A 17,689-nucleotide genomic window follows, 5' to 3' on the forward strand; every position below is an offset into this window, starting at 1 on the left:
GATCTGTATTTGCATATTGTGTGAAAATGTTATCTAGAATTTTAAGTCGAGTAAAAACACAAGATTGTCGTTAGACTAGATAGCCACAACATCAAAATTTACCGTAGGCTATTTCTGCATTGCAACGTATATACTAAAAGTAAAATCATGTCAATCATACACAAGATGCAACCATTGCCTTTAAGGCTACATTTTTACACTTCTAAGGACATACAGTCACCAAACTAAGTAGGCCTAAGCATTGAGAAAGCTGTTACTGTTGACATAGAAGTGAAAAGGCTTGTGAAGTTTCATTATTTTTTTTTATCAACGCTTTGCTGATTTGTGTTTGAAACCGTTTAGTTTTGCTCAGGAGACATGACAATGATGACAGATCTGTCATATACTCTCCAGAAAGCGGTTGTGAACGCTTAGGTAATGATAAAGGTGTAACAGAGGATACTAGACAAGAACTTGCACTTTTCGATGACAGCATTGTCAGCACCGATATTATCTGGAATAGCCTTCAACTCCGACTGAAGTTGCTGAAGGATTATTTTTTCTGGCGATAACGGACGAAGTATTATTAGCAACCCGCCAACCCCACCATCGATGTTAAGTTTAAAAGACTCCAAAAATGTCTATGACAGTGGTTCTCAAACGTTTTTTTGTTGCGACGCCTCTGGATAAGTTTTCTGGACTTGCGGCGTACAAGCAAATAAAAGCTAACGAGAAAACTTATTTTTGAAGTTGTGTTTATTGATACAACAACATAAAGCAATGCATATTATTCAATGTGACTTGTTGGCTGGTTTGTTTTTACAAAGTTCATTGAATCTTGGGAGAATGTTTGAAATTGCCATTCGCATTTCTCTTTCGGTGTTTATTCGTGATCGATATTTGGTTTTCATCACCACCAAGACAGAAAATCCTGCTTCACATAAATACGACATGGCGAATGGGATAATAGTTCGTAGTGCTTTCTTCACCAAAGCTGGATAATCGTCATACATTGAAAATCAACGCCTCCCATAAACTGATTGTACTCCTTCACAATCACCGTTTGCAATCTCCTATTGATTGAGCAGAGGCAAAGGTGGACAATGAAATGACAGATCTGTTGCCCATCCATTTTACCGCACGCACTTCCGTGCCATCAACCACAACTTTCTTTTCTTCATGAGCACCCCTTCCAGACTTCAAAAGATTTTGTCACCGGAAAATGTGATCCCTGGCCGCCGATTCACTGCCACAAGTCCCTAAACAGTGTATTTTTGATTTTTCCAGATGGGTCACAAAAGGAATAGATGTAAACCATCTGTCAAAGTAAAGCAAATGGTCAAGACCCCTTGAAACAGATCTGCATAAATTTATTACCACATTGGAGCTGGCTCCAAAGTCTGGCTGATCAGGCAATGATTCGATTTTTCCTGAATACACAAAGAAATCGTGTACAAAACCAATTTTTCGACTATATATTACAGTAGCTACCAAAGCTGTTCTGCAGGATATTGTTCCTCTTGAACGTCTGATTGCTTGTTATGTGGTTAATATCTTTATCAATGCTTGAAAAAAGAAATGGGCCAACTGCGAAGTATAGGCTGCTGTTGAAAATTGAATGAGTCCGTTCACCAGGCATTTAGATAACATGATGCGTTCTAGTGGTGCAAGTTAAGATAAACTACCACACGATGACGATGTATAAAGTGACAATCTGCTTTTCTTCCGACGTTTCGTCAATCAGACACGACTGACTTCTTTAGGGAGCGAGACCAGGTAGTGGCTACCTGTCTAACACGGCAAAACACAGGACCATGTTGCTGAAATCAACTAAACACGCAAGAAATATATATAGGATACTGTACAGTATTTGCATATTGTGTGAAAATGTTATCTAAAATTTTAAGTCGAGTAAAAACACAAGATTGTCCTTAGACTAGATAGCCACGACCTCAAAATTTACCGTAGGCTATTTCTGCATTGCAATGTATATACCAAAATCATGTCAATCATACACAAGATGCAACCATTGCCTTTGAGGCTACATTTTTACACTTCTAAGGACATACAGTCACCAAACTAAGTAGGCCTAAGCATTGAGAAAGCTGTTACTGTTGACACAGAAGTGAAAAGGCTTATGAAATTTCATTATTTTTTTTATCAACGCTTTTTTGATTTGTGTTTGAAACCGATTAGTTTTGACCAGGAGACATGACAGATCTGTCATATACTCTCCAGAAAGCGGTTGTGAACGCTTAGGTAATGATAAAGGTGTAACAGAGGATACTAGACAAGAACTTGCACTTTTCGATGACAGCATTGTCAGCACCGATATTATCTGGAATAGCCTTCAACTCCGACTGAAATTGCTGAAGGATTATTTTTTCTGGCGATAACGGACGAAGTATTATTAGCAACCGCCAACCCCTCCTTCGATGGAAAACACGTTTTCAAAAATATTTCAACAAAGTTTATACTGCTTTGGTCTGTGATGAAAGTAAAGATGAGGATCGGATCCAACGCTTAGATTCATGAATTAGAAGCAATGGGTCCATAAAGAATTTCCAGAGACAACCATGGCCATGAGACAACAAAGTCCAACTCTTAACTTTATGAAAGATATGTGTAACAAGCTTATTGCATGTTGACAATAGCATTGACAGGGGGGTCCAGAAAATACTTTTGGACGCCCGAGATGATTTTAGGGGCCTGTAACCTACCTAAGGGCCTGAGATCTTGAAGAAACCACCGAGATTTGTTCGGATACAGTGCATTTTGTTTCTTAGAAGTGTCCTGATTTGGGGATTAAGGATCTCATTGGTACCAGGCCTCAATTATCCTCTCAACGGCCCTGCAGTTGATGTCAGTTTTTGTTTTATTTCTACTTTTTGTTTTGCATGCGATGTGTTGTTCTGTCGCAGGCTATTACTTATATTTGTGAATGCAGTTATATTACAAATATTATCCAATACTACCCATATAATGCAATATTACCTATATTAGCTTCACAATTTGTTGTTTGTAAGCTAACTGGGGCTATTAGAAACAAAACTACAACATTTCAAGAAACGTTAGATCAAGCAAAATTTGTTTCCTCTCCCCTACTATATTATGTACAAAAAACGCAAACAAGTCCAACCAAGCTATTTCGTTTTGTCAAGTTATCAGTTCGAAACGATAATGCAAATCATGAGAAAGGTCTGAAAAATACGAAATCGTTGTAAATTGTGATTTGTTGTTTTTGGAGACCCCTGATGTCGAAGTAAGTAAAAACAACTGAACAGAACTGTAAAACAACAGCCTTCCAAGCCATCTGTGATTACCAGCTAGCTCAATACGACGATACAATTAAAACACGTTATAAAACGTAATTACTTTGTATACGAGCCTTACTCTGTATACGAGCGAACAGAAAATAAGGAAAAGCAGAAAGCAAAAGAGATTATAATGATCACGCCCCAGATAGCCAAATCCGTCGTTTTTACATTCCACGTTTACAGACTTTGAATCAATGTAAAAACGACGGATTTTGCTGTCTGTGGCAAGAGCTGTTTCGGCGGAAAGCTGATAGATCGATTCGCTCTGGGAGGGTTCTCAGTGTGTTATGAAAACAATGAATTAGCTAAAATGATTACAAAGTCTACCAATCCTTTGTAAAAACATGAAAAGAATCCAGTAGTCAAATATCGAAAAAGAAATGAGGTCCACTTTTGAATGAAAAGTAGGGTAGGAGGTATTATTAAAGTTAATCGTGACGCTTTTGGCATGCTTTGTAGGATTTCGTCTCATTGAAAACTTAATCGTTATTCCTTTTTTCGAAATTTCATTTCGTTTTAGAAGAATGTCGTTTTCAGGTATTCTGAAAATACTCTGTTCAAAATCAATTCTTTGAAGCGATGTTTATCAAAGTGTTGATGGTTCAAATCAAAATTTTCATGTCGCAGATAGAAACATTTAACTTGTAGTATTTCTCGCAACACATAAAGCTCGACTAACATAAATCTGTTTCAGTCTGATTGTATCTTATGCAGTGTGCGTGAAGAATTCAATAAGGTGATATGTCATGACTAGGGCCATTTTTATATGACCTTAAAAAATCAATAATATGACTTTATTTTTTGGAAAATATGACTTTATATGACTTTATGTAAAAATCGTTTATTTTTACATACGAACAACGTCACTCACGGAACTAAAGAGTAAAACATACGCAACATAACAGTAATACACATCCATTTTTATTTTAAACCACTGTTGTAGTACAGTTTCATGTAGTGTGGAATATTAGAGTCTTTAAAGTTACGATTTGGATGTAAAAATGACTTTAGTAAGGAAAATGAGCGCTCCACAGACGCTGAGGTGGGTTGACACTTCTGCAGTTTTGCATAAAGCGCTGGTGAATTATCTTGTCTTTGTAGCTCCATAATTTGTTTCACATCGTTTTTGTCTAATTGCTTCTTAATGTAATTTTTGAGCTCAAGCGGATCTTTTCCGAAATCAAGGGCATTTAGATCAGCATGGGCCTCTTTGATGGTGTACGTACAACTTTCCATTTTGAGTATTAAGTTGACCTCAATGTGTGACCTCATAAAATATAGGTCTGTGACTGTAAGTGTTATGTAGGCTAATCCTACAGTTTGCCTTCGTTCAATCAGAAATTGCCTTACTTTCTTAGTGCTTAATTGCTTCACCGCTTAAATTGGTATTTTTTATTTAAAGTATACAACGGTATGACTTTATAACTCAAAAATATGACTATATAACTTAAAAAGCTGATATATGACCTAACCAGGAAAATATGACTTTATATGACTTCATAACTTTTTTAATATACCTCATAGGGATGCGGTTTTTGCGTTAAATTTGATTACACGACTTACTGATGCATAGAAAAAAATATGACTTTAATGACTTTAAATGGCCCTAGTCATGACCTTCTTCTTTTTGCAATTAGTAAACCTAATAAATTCTTGGGTATGGATTAACGTTTAGAGTCGTTTTTTTTTCGATTCTTTCAAATTTACGAGAGATCTCGTGTTTCGGAGTTTGTAATCGCTGATCGTCATTTTGCAAATGAAAAATTGTTCGCAACATCATTCTTCATCTCGTGCATGTCCTATGGGGAAATCGTTATAACAAATGTATATTATTTTCTTTGTAAAAACTTTCTTCCCCAGTCTAAAGGTCGGAGGTCTGCTTCTTTTCATCTTTGTTGCTTGGATTAAATGTCAAGGTAAATGTTTAACAGCTGTTATGTTGTTCTGTGATAAAAATCACGGGCTCTGGGGCAAAAAAGATTACTGACAACATTTTGTAAGATTTGAGCTGATGTGTTTCAGCAGAACATGGTTTTCCATAGGGATGGTGAGCAACTGAGCAATAGGCTTTGGTAATCAATATTTGTTTTAGTCTTGATTCTGTAATTTCAAAGTTAGTCATTCGATATTTACATAAATTCACAATCCTTATATTTGTTTCACTAAGTTCGTTTCGATCACTCCTCATTTCTAAAACTATTAAGCTGCCCAGTTTCTACAATTGTTCACAAACGTACAGTAAATTTGAGTACTGCTTAAAACAAAGTTATTTTAAAAAGACATTCCAGTGAAAAAAAGTTTTTTCATCGAATAAAATTTGTTTTGAACATTTCTCATAAATTTGTTATAGTTGAACTCGTTTGTTTGCTCCGACAATACTTTGGAAATAGTTCAGCAAACTCAAATTTCTCGAAATCAAAGAGCGATGATTCAGCTGTCGGAACACGTCTTTGAGCATTGCGCTACACGAACAGCTTTCTTTAGCGGCACCAAGAGGATGAAATAATTTACAGGCAACAACACAATAAAAGTGGCAATTCATACTTTTGACCCTGGTGACGTCCTGTCTTTGTGATTGAAAATATTTGTAACTGTGAAGTACTGCTAGGAAGGAGTTTCCAACAAGTTTTCTCACTCAGATAAGATTTTCAATGAAATTATTGCTTGTATTTGTTTTTGCCAACATTTTGATTGGATATGATTACATTGCATGCCCACTAATTTTTCATTTTGATTACTTTTAGCAAGTTCTTTCTCATTGAATCGTATTTCCAAAACGGTAATTTCGATAAACATGCTTGTTTTTTTTAAAATATTAGTTCAGTCTCAACTGCAAAGCAGTAAACAAGAACTAATATTTTGTTTAAGCAATGCAAAAAGAGTTTGGTGCGGTATATGCCATTATTCATAGTGTTTTACCACTTAGCTATTGTTAACACAATATTTTATGGGGTGACGTTCTGATTAGGACGTCGAAATGAAAAATAAGTTGATATTGTTTGTACATCGTTTTTAACTTTCTGGAAAAAAATCCTTTTTTTGAAATCCATGCCCCAGCCCACAAAACTGGTCTTTTTTACATTAATTCAACATCTGCAGACATTGAATCAATGTGAATAGAACCAGTTTTGCTGGTTGGGTAGGCCTACTTTTGTTATTTGTATTAGCTTGAATTATTAGTGGAACTCATCAGCACCGTTGAAAAGTACGTCGCTCAATGAATGAATAGTCTATAAGGTCTTTCATAATCAAACTTTGTTTTAAAATAAATTTCTAATTTTATTTTTTCCCTTTATTCTTTGGTATTAGCCTAATGTTTACAGATATTTCAATTCAAACTGCAGATTATGGAATAAAGCTTCTTTTCATTCAAAGAAATTCATTTCAAATACGCTTTAAGCTTATAAGCTATAGCCTACACCAGCAATCTAAGCATTTTTAACAACACACATGTTATGCCACAGACGCTACAAGTAAATAATCTTTAACCTACAGTACCATCTGTATTTATCTTTGGGTTAATGAGCTGGTTTAGCTTATTGCAGAAACAATGCACTGAATTTGGCTACAAAGGCAATTGAAAAAGCTTTTGCAACTTTTTCAAATTAAACAGTGTAGAAAGCTTCTCTTCCTACCATACCGCAAAGCTACTGATGCTATACGCTAATTATCTCTATTTTGAGATTTGAACAAATTTGAGATGGGTGGAACAATCCACCCTTTCCTTCGTTCCACCCTTGCCGCGAGAAATAACCACCCTCAATAATTTCCAACTCAACCTTTCCACCCTCCTTGTTAACAACGTGTGTATTTCCACAGTTTAGGGTGGATTAAATTCTAGATGGTGGAAATATCCACCATTCTTTTCGCTTTCCACCCTTGCCGCGAGAGATTTCCACCCATGGAAATTTCCACCCCAAGGTTTCCACCCTTTTGATTAACAGTGTTTATTCAGTAATTTTTTTATAAAAAAGCTATTATCTTCTCTTTAGACTGTGGAAAGACACTTAATAACAACCTTACGGTGCTATCTGAATCATCTAAATACAAAGACACTGGAACCTTTTCATGTATCAACGGAGAAACATTGTTTTATGAAGACTTAAGCCAGCCAACGTCCAAAGAAACTACTTGTTTATTCAACGCTAAATGGCAGGATCAGGATAAGTTGTTTTGTTTTTCAGGTGTGTTGCTTTTACTTCATGTTTATAATATTCTACAGTACAGTAAATAAAATTTTAATATTTAAGCGTTCAAATTAGTACTGGTAGTAAAAAAAACTTTTAAAGAAAGACTATCACAAAATAATTTATTTGATAAACCAGAGAAAGTAAATGTAAAAGTAAATTGTTCGCCCGTCAGCTCAGTGGTTACGCGTCCGGCTCAAGATCACGCGGCGCAAGTTCGACTCTCGGGGTGTGCGCTTGAGCAACGCGTTTCAGGACTGTTCTCCTTTCAGCGGCATCTAGTGAATGGAATAATTCCCTGGCAACAACACTTCAACAATCGGAAAACTTCACACTACCAACCTCGGTAACCGGCCCTGTGTCAAGAGCATCTACAACTACAAGTATGCAAAACTACCAGGAATAACCAATCAAGGCTTTGTCAGTCTGAGGATAAAGATTTAAAACCAACCAAGTCAGTCATGTCTCCAAATGTTTAACAATATTTTTTAGTAGGCTATGGCGTGTTTGCTATTCATCGACCTTGTTGTCACAACTCCAGTCTTATTGTGAGTACAGTGAGGATAACACATGACCAGCTATAGATGCTTTTAGTTGTGGAATTGTAATTTTAAAATGCTTTGATATTAGCAAGTGATTGTCAATTTCCATCATCACTATTACTAGAACCAATTATGTTAAAAGAATTACTGTAGCCTATACTTGCTAAGTCTTGTTCGCTTTACGAGAAAAACTGTTTCTCTTCCTGTGTTGAAAGTAAACCACAGAAGAGCATCATACTCTTGTGGTTGTTTGCTAAAGACATTTACAATCTAGCAAAATAAACAGTAAATTCTCTTAAACTTTATGTTTGGTGATGCATGACATTCGGGTATTCTGAAATGATTCGTTTTCCTTAAAATGAAAATACTTAAATAGACAAACTTTGAAGCTTAAACCTACTTTGTGTGTATAGCTATGTGCCCTGAAGACGCTTTGCCATATTTCTTCAACAATTCGGTCTCAGTTGTCTTTCCAACAACACAATCAGGATATTCAGCAAAGTCTGTAACGACCTGTGGAGCTGACACACCTAGGGGTGAGTGAGTTTGTATATTTAAATCTAGTTCATACTGACCCAACAGTTTGACTATCAACAAGGCCTATGAGAGGAGAGTACGGAGGGTACGGCGTACCTTGAGGGCCCAGGCCTGTATTTTTTGGGCTGCCCAAAATTGTGATTTTATAGTTTAAGCTCAAAAATATTTGGTTAAAACCATCCTAAACGACTAAATCCAAGCATAAAAATTGTTATTCTTTAGTCCTGGGAGGAAAGGGCCCGGAAAGGTAATTGAGCGCATTGCGAGCAAATTAGGGGCCCAAAGTATTAATTTAATGCTTTACGTGCAAAAATGTTCTGTTAAAAGCATCCTAAATTAAATCATAAAATTTAGTTCTTCTCCTGTTTGTGGGGGAGGGGGGCATAGTGTAGAAAAAGCAGGTTTGAGAAAAAGCCCGGGTGTTTTTTTGTTTTTTTTGTGTTTTTTAAAAACTATTTGGAAAACTATTTGAAAAATATGACTTTAATGACTTTAAATGGCCCTAGTCATGACCTTCTTCTTTTTGCAATTAGTAAACCTAATAAATTCTTGGGTATGGATTAACGTTTAGAGTCGTTTTTTTTTCGATTCTTTCAAATTTACGAGAGATCTCGTGTTTCGGAGTTTGTAATCGCTGATCGTCATTTTGCAAATGAAAAATTGTTCGCAACATCATTCTTCATGTCGTGCATGTCCTATGGGGAAATCGTTATAACAAATGTATATTATTTTCTTTGTAAAAACTTTCTTCCCCAGTCTAAAGGTCGGAGGTCTGCTTCTTTTCATCTTTGTTGCTTGGATTAAATGTCAAGGTAAATGTTTAACAGCTGTTATGTTGTTCTGTGATAAAAATCACGGGCTCTGGGGCAAAAAAGATTACTGACAACATTTTGTAAGATTTGAGCTGATGTGTTTCAGCAGAACATGGTTTTCCATAGGGATGGTGAGCAACTGAGCAATAGGCTTTGGTAATCAATATTTGTTTTAGTCTTGATTCTGTAATTTCAAAGTTAGTCATTCGATATTTACATAAATTCACAATCCTTATATTTGTTTCACTAAGTTCGTTTCGATCACTCCTCATTTCTAAAACTATTAAGCTGCCCAGTTTCTACAATTGTTCACAAACGTACAGTAAATTTGAGTACTGCTTAAAACAAAGTTATTTTAAAAAGACATTCCAGTGAAAAAAAGTTTTTTCATCGAATAAAATTTGTTTTGAACATTTCTCATAAATTTGTTATAGTTGAACTCGTTTGTTTGCTCCGACAATACTTTGGAAATAGTTCAGCAAACTCAAATTTCTCGAAATCAAAGAGCGATGATTCAGCTGTCGGAACACGTCTTTGAGCATTGCGCTACACGAACAGCTTTCTTTAGCGGCACCAAGAGGATGAAATAATTTACAGGCAACAACACAATAAAAGTGGCAATTCATACTTTTGACCCTGGTGACGTCCTGTCTTTGTGATTGAAAATATTTGTAACTGTGAAGTACTGCTAGGAAGGAGTTTCCAACAAGTTTTCTCACTCAGATAAGATTTTCAATGAAATTATTGCTTGTATTTGTTTTTGCCAACATTTTGATTGGATATGATTACATTGCATGCCCACTAATTTTTCATTTTGATTACTTTTAGCAAGTTCTTTCTCATTGAATCGTATTTCCAAAACGGTAATTTCGATAAACATGCTTGTTTTTTTTAAAATATTAGTTCAGTCTCAACTGCAAAGCAGTAAACAAGAACTAATATTTTGTTTAAGCAATGCAAAAAGAGTTTGGTGCGGTATATGCCATTATTCATAGTGTTTTACCACTTAGCTATTGTTAACACAATATTTTATGGGGTGACGTTCTGATTAGGACGTCGAAATGAAAAATAAGTTGATATTGTTTGTACATCGTTTTTAACTTTCTGGAAAAAAATCCTTTTTTTGAAATCCATGCCCCAGCCCACAAAACTGGTCTTTTTTACATTAATTCAACATCTGCAGACATTGAATCAATGTGAATAGAACCAGTTTTGCTGGTTGGGTAGGCCTACTTTTGTTATTTGTATTAGCTTGAATTATTAGTGGAACTCATCAGCACCGTTGAAAAGTACGTCGCTCAATGAATGAATAGTCTATAAGGTCTTTCATAATCAAACTTTGTTTTAAAATAAATTTCTAATTTTATTTTTTCCCTTTATTCTTTGGTATTAGCCTAATGTTTACAGATATTTCAATTCAAACTGCAGATTATGGAATAAAGCTTCTTTTCATTCAAAGAAATTCATTTCAAATACGCTTTAAGCTTATAAGCTATAGCCTACACCAGCAATCTAAGCATTTTTAACAACACACATGTTATGCCACAGACGCTACAAGTAAATAATCTTTAACCTACAGTACCATCTGTATTTATCTTTGGGTTAATGAGCTGGTTTAGCTTATTGCAGAAACAATGCACTGAATTTGGCTACAAAGGCAATTGAAAAAGCTTTTGCAACTTTTTCAAATTAAACAGTGTAGAAAGCTTCTCTTCCTACCATACCGCAAAGCTACTGATGCTATACGCTAATTATCTCTATTTTGAGATTTGAACAAATTTGAGATGGGTGGAACAATCCACCCTTTCCTTCGTTCCACCCTTGCCGCGAGAAATAACCACCCTCAATAATTTCCAACTCAACCTTTCCACCCTCCTTGTTAACAACGTGTGTATTTCCACAGTTTAGGGTGGATTAAATTCTAGATGGTGGAAATATCCACCATTCTTTTCGCTTTCCACCCTTGCCGCGAGAGATTTCCACCCATGGAAATTTCCACCCCAAGGTTTCCACCCTTTTGATTAACAGTGTTTATTCAGTAATTTTTTTATAAAAAAGCTATTATCTTCTCTTTAGACTGTGGAAAGACACTTAATAACAACCTTACGGTGCTATCTGAATCATCTAAATACAAAGACACTGGAACCTTTTCATGTATCAACGGAGAAACATTGTTTTATGAAGACTTAAGCCAGCCAACGTCCAAAGAAACTACTTGTTTATTCAACGCTAAATGGCAGGATCAGGATAAGTTGTTTTGTTTTTCAGGTGTGTTGCTTTTACTTCATGTTTATAATATTCTACAGTACAGTAAATAAAATTTTAATATTTAAGCGTTCAAATTAGTACTGGTAGTAAAAAAAACTTTTAAAGAAAGACTATCACAAAATAATTTATTTGATAAACCAGAGAAAGTAAATGTAAAAGTAAATTGTTCGCCCGTCAGCTCAGTGGTTACGCGTCCGGCTCAAGATCACGCGGCGCAAGTTCGACTCTCGGGGTGTGCGCTTGAGCAACGCGTTTCAGGACTGTTCTCCTTTCAGCGGCATCTAGTGAATGGAATAATTCCCTGGCAACAACACTTCAACAATCGGAAAACTTCACACTACCAACCTCGGTAACCGGCCCTGTGTCAAGAGCATCTACAACTACAAGTATGCAAAACTACCAGGAATAACCAATCAAGGCTTTGTCAGTCTGAGGATAAAGATTTAAAACCAACCAAGTCAGTCATGTCTCCAAATGTTTAACAATATTTTTTAGTAGGCTATGGCGTGTTTGCTATTCATCGACCTTGTTGTCACAACTCCAGTCTTATTGTGAGTACAGTGAGGATAACACATGACCAGCTATAGATGCTTTTAGTTGTGGAATTGTAATTTTAAAATGCTTTGATATTAGCAAGTGATTGTCAATTTCCATCATCACTATTACTAGAACCAATTATGTTAAAAGAATTACTGTAGCCTATACTTGCTAAGTCTTGTTCGCTTTACGAGAAAAACTGTTTCTCTTCCTGTGTTGAAAGTAAACCACAGAAGAGCATCATACTCTTGTGGTTGTTTGCTAAAGACATTTACAATCTAGCAAAATAAACAGTAAATTCTCTTAAACTTTATGTTTGGTGATGCATGACATTCGGGTATTCTGAAATGATTCGTTTTCCTTAAAATGAAAATACTTAAATAGACAAACTTTGAAGCTTAAACCTACTTTGTGTGTATAGCTATGTGCCCTGAAGACGCTTTGCCATATTTCTTCAACAATTCGGTCTCAGTTGTCTTTCCAACAACACAATCAGGATATTCAGCAAAGTCTGTAACGACCTGTGGAGCTGACACACCTAGGGGTGAGTGAGTTTGTATATTTAAATCTAGTTCATACTGACCCAACAGTTTGACTATCAACAAGGCCTATGAGAGGAGAGTACGGAGGGTACGGCGTACCTTGAGGGCCCAGGCCTGTATTTTTTGGGCTGCCCAAAATTGTGATTTTATAGTTTAAGCTCAAAAATATTTGGTTAAAACCATCCTAAACGACTAAATCCAAGCATAAAAATTGTTATTCTTTAGTCCTGGGAGGAAAGGGCCCGGAAAGGTAATTGAGCGCATTGCGAGCAAATTAGGGGCCCAAAGTATTAATTTAATGCTTTACGTGCAAAAATGTTCTGTTAAAAGCATCCTAAATTAAATCATAAAATTTAGTTCTTCTCCTGTTTGTGGGGGAGGGGGGCATAGTGTAGAAAAAGCAGGTTTGAGAAAAAGCCCGGGTGTTTTTTTGTTTTTTTTGTGTTTTTTAAAAACTATTTGGAAAAAGTAGTTTTACGCTTATTTCACTTTAAAATGAAAATTTTGGAGTTAGAGCGGGAGCCTGAGAATACTTTCGGAGCAGGAGCGGAGCCGGAGTAAAAAAAAGTGACTTCTGTCGTTGACCTCTGCTAGGCATGTGGTGAATGCAAAAGCCAATGAAGAAAGTTTATTGGTCAAATAATTAATTTGATTATGTTTTAACAAGATGTTCTGTTTGAGCCTTGGTAGAGAGGTTGGCTTGTACCAGATACATATAACACTCAGTAAGGTTAACATTTTAGCACAAAAAAAACAAGCAAAAAAAGACTACTAAATCCACCGTTTTCGACACCACATAGTGTCCTCATCAAGAATAATTATAGGCTACATCTAAGAGAAATAAATAAATGAATTTAAAAATTTTACATTAAAGCTGTAGCCTACAAGCGACACCTCTCAACAGCACCATCAACAACTGACACACGAATTCAGAATAGGATACACAAATTGGCGAGGGACAGATCACATGATATGCACAACACAAAAACACTAAATAATAGTTTTATTGCAGCCTGATACTATTATTGTGCACAGATGTCCAATTCTGCAGTAATATGTTGTATGGTGTGCAATACGCCTAAGCAAACATCACACTTTTTGCCCAAGACAAAGGAGGCCCGGAGTGAGAGGGGGGCCCGGAATGACTCTTCGTACTCCTAGTGAAATTTCTATCAGAGGCCCTGACTATCAACAGATGTGCTAGTTGCTACTAATGCCACAGTGAACCCACGAATTTTTCTCCAGTAAGCTTGAACAAAAGAACTCGTTAGTCCACTCCGTAAGCTCAGTGGTTAGGCGCTCGACTCAAGATCAAGCGGTGCTGGTTCGGCTCTTGGGGTGTGCACTTGAGCAACGCATTTCAGGACTGCTCTCCATTCAGCGGGATCTAGTGAATGGAACAATTTGCAGACAACAACATTTCAACAATCTAAAACTTCACTCGGTAGCCGCCTTGCGTCAAAAACCTCTACAAGTAGCCTATGCGAAACTACCAGGAAAACCTATCAAAACTTTGTCAGTCAGAAGGCAAAGATCCAAAGGTTGTCAGATAAATTAGATTACGATCATTGGCAGGAGAAAGAATAAAGACAAATGTCTTAGCAGTTTGTTAATTTTCGAACAAATGTTTTCGAATTGATAAACCAGCTTCATTTTTTAGAAGCACCTACGTTTCATCTCCAATATGTAAAAAGCTGGACCATAGTTTCTCGCAATGCCTAAGTCCACTGCAAATCCTTAGTTTGTTGAGCTAGAAGTTGTTTTTCATTGTGAGCCAACAGGAACGACTTTAGTTATTTGCCAACAGTTTGCATGATGAAGAGAAACTATACAAAACAGATTGATGCTTGCTTTCCATGGAGACATAGATACTGTGTAAGCCTACCGTACAAAACAAGTTGTTTAGAGATAAAGAAAAATGTGGGTTGACTGTGAAAACTAACTTACATACGATAGTGCAGTTGCGGTATGTCTCTTCTATTCTTATGTAAGAAAGGTGTGGTTCTTAACCGAGGGTCCGCGGGCCCCAAGGGGTCCGTGAAGCGATTTCAGGGAGTCCGTGACGGTTTCTGAGTTTTCAGCATGATTGATAAATTGCAAAATTAAAAAATTGTTTATGCTTTGTTTATGCATTAGCCCAGGGGTCACCAAACTACGGCCCGCGGGCCAGAACCGGCCCGCGAACTGATTTCATCCGGCCCGCCACGTGCTGCGGAAATAACAGCTGCACTACAACTGTTAAGGAAAAAAGTTACCAAACTTTTGTAAAGGACTGACGTTACTGTTTATCATTAGGCCATCACAAATGAGGACAGCCCAGGCCAAATTTGGAAAGATGTAATGTTTTTGTCAAGAGCACGATGCCCTGTAGTGCATCACAGCAGGAGATAACTTTTCCAGCAACCTTTCGATTTTCATCACAGCTTTGCTATTCCACCGCTGACTTTGTTATTTATTGTGCTCAATTCAAGTCAATGGAGATTCTAAATAGTTGTATATCTTTTCGCAATTTGCATCCGGCCCGCAGCTGTTAATCTCGCAGCAATCCGGCCCTCAGAGAAAAAAGTTTGGTGACCCCTGCATTAGCCTACAGTGATTCTTTGAGACAGCAGAGTGTTGATCAATGCTTAACTTGAAAACGCAAACGTTAGTCAGCAGTTTATCACCATGCACAGTTTTGCAATAACTGTGATTATAACGAATTAATATTGATTACAAATGAAAAACAGTGAAAGTCTTTGTAACGGTGGCAAAATTTCTATTAACTGTTGATAAAATTTGTAGAAAAACATCAAATGAGCATATAGATTACGTACTGATATTTGATCGTGTGTGCCAACATATTAGGATATAGCTCATAACATAACTTCGTCAATTTCATTAATCGTCAAGTGCGTTGTGAATTCAGCAAATTTTTCTAAGTGTGTTGCTTCGAAACTTATGTAACATATTATTCCATAAGGAGACGAGATATACCAAAATTTCAAATATAAATTTTTAGGGGTCCGCGACCGCTTCGAAGGCACCAAAAGGGGTCCACCAAGACTAAAAAGTTGAGAACCACTGGTGTAGCTTTTCTGACTAAACGATAAACGCACCCATATTTAATCTGATACCACAAGTAGGATATTTCTAGACAAGCAGCTTTTATTTATTAGCCTTTGTATAACTGACACAAATTTATTTCGTACCTTCTTTGAAATGCCATGTATCCTACACCAGCTTCGACAAACCGCTTGGAAAATCAATCGTCTCACAAATTTCTTTACAACAGTAGGCCTATACTTTTCATACAAAAATGTGTGGTAGGCCTTCTTATCATTTTGAACGTAGAATTCAGTGTTGTATAACAATCTGATTGCAGCTGGAACGCCCTATGGGTCACGGATGTGCTTTCTGAACGGAAGTTGGGCTGATCCTATTTGGCTATCATCTTGCACACCAACATTACAGGTAATCTTATAATACAAAGCATTAATGTTAATGTCCAAAACGAGTTGGTCTAACTGAAGTACCTTGTAAGTATAAGCTCAAGGCACTAAGTTTTCATTCTTCATCCTATCCAACATCATAATTCTAATATACACCATTTTTTTTAAAGAAAGTTTCAGCTACGGAGAGCTGCACTTTTAACTTCTTTGTGGTTCCAAAATTCACATTAACTAATACGATAGGTGTCACAATCAATGTGCAAGGCCTCGCGATGGACTGCTTTGTGTCTTCAACGAGCGTGTCGTTTTGATTGTAAAATTCTGGTGCGATGTGTTATTATCAGTTATGACTTGAAGTAACTTTTGATCGCGAATCGTTGTTATGTAACGTAGTTCTGGGACATTCTGTTGTTTTCACAATTGCCACTATCGTTTGTCATGATGTCACAAGGATATTTACCAATAGATCTCTGATTGCGAAATCATTATTATGCAATGTATTTTCTAGAATCGTTTTCCCTACGTGACAATCTAGAAACTTCGGCTTGTTTACGACTTAATGCAACTTGACAGAACCATGAGTCCTATGATGTCACATTACGTAACCTTCTCAAAGTTACTATACCGAAAAACCTTCTATAAATAGTGGTGTAATTTGCGTAATGATTATTATCAGTCGATATTATGATGAGTTGATTATTATGATGAGTTGGTGATGAGAGATCATTGTTGTAGTAGTAGCAGTTGTTAATAGACGCAAAGATTATTGTTGATCGAGAGTTGAAGTATTGATGATGATGGCGTATGAGCGAGTTGAAGTATTGAATACGAGTAAAGGAAAGTTGATGCTAATATAATTTCTGATTGAAATTAGAATCGTATGAGAAGCTGTGAGTGGATCACGTTAAACTCGATCAAAAGCCGCAAGCGTTGGAATCTATTGCTGTTTACTGTTACTTTGATTAATTGCTGGAAGTGGTGAACCATTGGTTGGAGTCCTTCAAGCGTTTTCATATATATCATTTCACTAGTAGAACTATTCGACATTTAATTGACTGCTTTTCGTTTATAAACCATTAAACTACGTCATTGAACCTTTCCAAGTCTCTTTTCTGGTAAGAGATAGTAAGAAAGCGTGACATTCTGGTTCCCGGACGAGTCACTAGAATGTCACGCTTTCTTTCCAAGTCTCTTTTCTGGTAAGAGATAGAAAGAAAGCGTGACAATAGGACTTCATCTGACTGGTTCATCGGCTATCTACTGCCCTTATTTCAACATTTCTACACTTTCCTTTTCTTTCAATAAATAAATAACGAAATAGTTTTTTTCAATTGAAACAGGATTTTGAAAACATCACAATATCAACTCCGGAGGATCGCCTGGAGCTGGCAAACGATTTACAACTTATCACATCTGAACCAAAATCTCTAACCGCAGAGAATGTATCTTCAGTTGTGCGTGCATTGGAAGTAATTGTCAATACGTCTAATTTGCAGCAAGAGGTAAGCTACTTTTGAGGAAAGTCAACCAAGGTTGC

This window comes from Aplidium turbinatum, chromosome 11, assembly GCF_918807975.1.
Source record: "Aplidium turbinatum chromosome 11, kaAplTurb1.1, whole genome shotgun sequence".
Classification (NCBI taxonomy): Eukaryota; Metazoa; Chordata; class Ascidiacea; order Aplousobranchia; family Polyclinidae; genus Aplidium; species Aplidium turbinatum.